The 4,622-nt window shown below is 43.1% G+C and overlaps 1 long non-coding RNA gene across 1 annotated transcript; it reads left to right on the forward strand.

The window, feature by feature from the left end:
* The first annotated feature begins 625 nt into the window (after nucleotides 1–625).
* LOC125940621 (uncharacterized) lies at nucleotides 626–4,389 on the forward strand. Its single transcript, XR_007463814.1, has 3 exons — nucleotides 626–682; nucleotides 1,981–2,063; nucleotides 4,297–4,389. It is a non-coding gene; the product is annotated as an uncharacterized LOC125940621 (long non-coding RNA).
* The last annotated feature ends 233 nt before the right edge of the window (nucleotides 4,390–4,622 follow it).

The raw sequence follows: 4,622 nt of genomic DNA on the forward strand, positions 1-4,622 counted from the left end.
TTTGCAGAAGCACTGCTGCTACACCACTCAGGTAATTTTTTTAACTCATGTCCATTGGTCTGCTCCTGCAATGAGCAGCTGAGCGGACCATTCTTCTGAAACCACAAACGTACGTCGACTACGTCACCGGCGGTTTCTGTCCAGTTCTTTGAAAACTGCCTCTCCTCTAGCTCCCTCGCTAACCGCCCGTCACCCCTCTCTTCCTGTCTTCTTTTTTTTTTTTGGTCTCCTGCCCCCTCCTTCTCCCCCGCTCACGCCCGCTCGTCTTCGAACTCCCGTCCTTCCAGCCACCACACCAAGAAACGACAGAAGACAGCGCTCATTTTCTTTTCAATCTCTTCTTTTACAACCAGCCGCCACCGACAATGACCGCATGTGACGCCATATTTCGAACCTTTAAGAAAAATCCTCCGAGGATGACAAGGCCGTCTTTGACAAAGAAAGGTCCACCTATAGAAACGACGGTCAGCCTTCCTGAAATATTTTACCCTGCTTACGTAACTTCAATACCAAAGTGTGCTACTGCATCTGTCAGCCCCCTTCTTGATTTTGAATGTAGTGGAATATTCTAGGTTTATTTTCTGTGTACACCTGTCAGTATTGACGCTGAACTTGTGTATTTTCTTACAGATGCGCAATGGGCTTGCCACTTTGCTTTTATTCTCCGTAGTAAAAACACACCGTAAGTGACAGGCTGTTTATGACTCATCACATACATAGCTCTTAGTTTTTTTTTCTGAACGACGCAGAGGGCCACCACATTGTTGAATTAGCCATCTCGGCAGTCCTCATTGTACCAAGGGAGAACTATGACCTCTCTAATTGATGAAAATCATCGCCATTGCAGAATTGATTGGGTCGCAAACTGCTGTGTTGATAGTATGCAGGCGTGAAGTGACAATAGCGTCACGTCGTGAGTGTAAAAGGGAGACGCTTTGTCTCTCGCCGGTCTGCTGCAGCACAAAATGACCTTACTAAGCATGACATTATCCTGTGGCTTTGTCATTTTACATTTTATGAGAGTTTTCATGCGCCACGCTGATTCCAAGAGCGGTGGGGTCTCTGTATGAATTTTAGGGCATACAGCAGGCAGAACTATAGCGGAATAAGTGAGCATGTCCATCAATCATGCTAGGAAATTTCATAAATATTTTAGGGCTAATCTCAATCAGCGAACAGACAAATACACAAGGCACAGAACTGGCAAATTTTCTCCTAATTGATCTGTTTCAAACTGAACAAATTATTTGCGAAAAAATGTCCTTGTTATTAAAGCATCTGTTCATCCCACTCTGCTGGCCTTTTTTTTTCCCTTGATTTCATGTGACTGTTACAAAGAAAAACACTCTTTTTGAGAATAAGGCGTCGCCACTGTGAGAAACATGCGTTGTCGGAGTAAGTTATTAGTTAAGTAATCCAAATTAAGTTAAACCCTAAACCCTGCTTAATAAAAGAAATTACAATCTCACTAGGTTACCTTTGGCAACACGTCAGTCGCTAGAACACGCTCGTCTTGTATATGTCACAGTGTGTATTCCGAAGAAAACGTGGATGTACTGTACCTGCTGGACGGCCTTGCTTTCAAAATTGTTAATGATTTAGAGGAGAGGTTTGGACATATCAACGGTGTCCTAAAACAAGCGAATATTGAAACAAGCGAAGGAATTGAAACGCGAGCAATGCAGGGAACGTTCTTTTTCCCTTAAATTCAGCCATGGCGCCCAAACTTTTTGCGCCCTGGATGTTTATTTTACTGCGTGTCTTAAAGGGCAGTAGAAAACGAAATAGAAAGCCGAGCATCTCGTTTGCCGATTGCCTTGATTTAAAATTCATTCTCATACCGCCCATTCATTTATGTTGCTTTGTTGTGTTTCTTTGCGCGAGTAGTTTCTTGGGCTACTGTCACTTACACGGCAAACTCACTGCTTAATGCAGGAACAGAGGCAGTAAAAATCGTATGTTTATTTTTTCTTCTTTCAGACGACATTGATGACATCATAGATCTAGTCGTGTATGGCGGATCTGCGGTGCTCTCCCTGATCCTCCTCATGGGCGTCCAGAGCGTAAGAATTTTCCCGGCACTCAAGTGCGCGATCAAAAGTGCACCTGAGGCACGGCTATATTGTTGAGCTTACTCATTCGACTCAAGAGACATTAAGATAGCAGTAAGTGGGGCTGAATTAAGCAAATCCTTCTGGATGGATACCACAAAAGCTACTCTAACCGTCAGAAGAGGCTTAGTGAAAGGCGCAAAAAAACAAGGATGTTTGGAGACGCCGACTCGAAGTTCGTCGTGACGTCCAGGATATTTAGGACGATTTCTCAAAGAGATTTAGTTTCGTCTGTAAAGAGGAATAGTTTGTATTTTAAATGAGCAGAGCATTCAACTTAAAGAATAAAATACACTACGTAATGTTGCTGCGATTATGTCGTAAAACACAAACAAATGAAAATTACATCTCCCGTTCTCATTTAGTATTGAATATAATAAAATATACGATGTTTAAAATTCTGAAAACATAACATAATAAAATAGCCATTAAAGTATTTCTTTATAGTCCCTTTAAGAGGAAGCGTTGCTAAGGGCCTACTCCACTACCTCCTTTACAAATACATTTAAAACGCATGAATGCTTACAAATTCTTAACTACACCGAATACTCACATTGCAGTGCTGTAAACTACATTCCTTAGAGCATCTAAAGCCCACACTTTACGTACTAACTTATATCTTACGTCAATTTGTTACTACCCTTACGGTGGTTTCGCACATGTCTTACTCATAGAACTGGCGTAATTGACAGCAATGTAAAATAGTAAATTCTTGTCCGCTTTGGGTGTACTATTTTATGGAGTTTACAGAATAGGGATATCGTTCCTTCATTGTCAAATTAAGAAATTGCAAACTTGACTGTACCGTTCTGCTGAGAATTCGCAATGTGTAACGACGCATATAAAACATTTGACCACTAATTCGAAAATCCCCTTCAAAGAGCCACTACATTTAAATTGTTTCTTTAAAATCCAACAAACCTCAGTGCATTTGGTGTGTTGATTGCTGAGACAAAGGGTTTCACTGTTCCCATTATTGAGGGCAGGAGACCCAGAAACAAATCTTCCTCCGAGACTAGGCGGTTGTCACGAACGGCGAGAAATGAACGCGCACACAAGAAAGTGTATTTACAAAGTGTGTGCCTTGGTGTGTGCGTGTGCCGTTTCGCGCAAGCTGACTTACGTTAAAAGGCATCAATTGATCAACTGCAGTGTAAATTTGTGATTGTGGGAGTCCCAATTGCAAACCTCAATTTCTCGAAACGATAGCTAAGTACGACGAATTTGGACTGTGGTTCTGTGTGTATACAGTTGTCTGAGAGCAATCTACGATCGTATACTATCAGTCAGAAATGGTTTGCAGCTTGTAAAGAGACTGAATGCACCCCAAAATTAGCGTAGATGTAATAACGCTTAAGTGCATTGGTTGTGATGTTTCGCATGAAGCTGTACCAGACATAGGGATAATGATGCGTGCTAATAATGATGTCTATATGAACGCTATACTGAGCAAAATTGATATGGGAAACTCAGCCCCAGTCTTTACATGATTATGTGTTTAGCTCCTGAACGCGTTTCAACGTGCGAGGGTAAATAGCACTTGGGTCCACGTGTCGTGAAGCAGCCATGGTATCTGGCAATGCGGGCAATCAGGAAGATTACGGTGTGTGCGGAATTTCTCGCTACTGCAGAAATGCGACCACTGAGATTTATGCCAACTACCAGTGCCATTGTTACCGGGTTCGGGGCAGGTTTTTTGCGGGGCACGCAATATTGCTCTCTTTAAACAATTCTGAGTAGCCCGATTGCCCGTTTTTGTACGTGCGTTGTTTGTACCATTCCTTGGGGGGGGGGGGGGGGGGCTATTCTGTAAGAGTCCCCCTAGTGGACTGTCCATTTCAAATTTCAAATGTCCGTGATTGGTTGCAGCTGCCCTAGCGCGAAGTAGACTGGCTGCCTTCGTCTCGCTCGTGCACCTGGAGCCAATTGACGAAATGGAGCCAGCCGAAATGGAGAGACCACTAGATGGACTTTTGCAGAATACCCCTGGTGAACTGCGAGAGGCCTTCATTCTGAAATGATTATAAAATAAGCTACTGCTGTAGCTGCTGCTGCTGATGATTATGACTTCAAAAGTGCATTTACACAGTGACACCCAGTAATATATCATAATTTCACAGTTCGGCAATATAACATTCTTACGTTTCCCAAACGGTTAAATTAAGGCCTTATACTTTCGTTACAGGGCAGCAAGAAGTTGGTGAACCTATTCGTACTTGGTGCGATGCTACGAGTATTGAGCTTTTGCCTCCAGATTGGATACTTAACGTTTCAGGCAAGTTCATTTTATACTTGGCACGGAAAAAAAGAAAAGTATTCTCTATAACTGCCGTTCCCTTCACTGTCGAATAAATGTCGTTGGGCTCTGCATATGAACATCAGCAGTAGCTTTCGAAGCGTTTACTCTGTTGACGAGACCCACCGTGGTTGCTCAGTGGCTATGGTGTTGGGCTGCTGAGCACGAGGTGGCGGGATCAAATCCCGGCCACGGCGGCCGCATTTCGATGGGGG

The sequence above is a fragment of the Dermacentor silvarum genome, chromosome 10 (genome assembly GCF_013339745.2).
Source record: "Dermacentor silvarum isolate Dsil-2018 chromosome 10, BIME_Dsil_1.4, whole genome shotgun sequence".
Lineage (NCBI taxonomy): Eukaryota > Metazoa > Arthropoda > Arachnida > Ixodida > Ixodidae > Dermacentor > Dermacentor silvarum.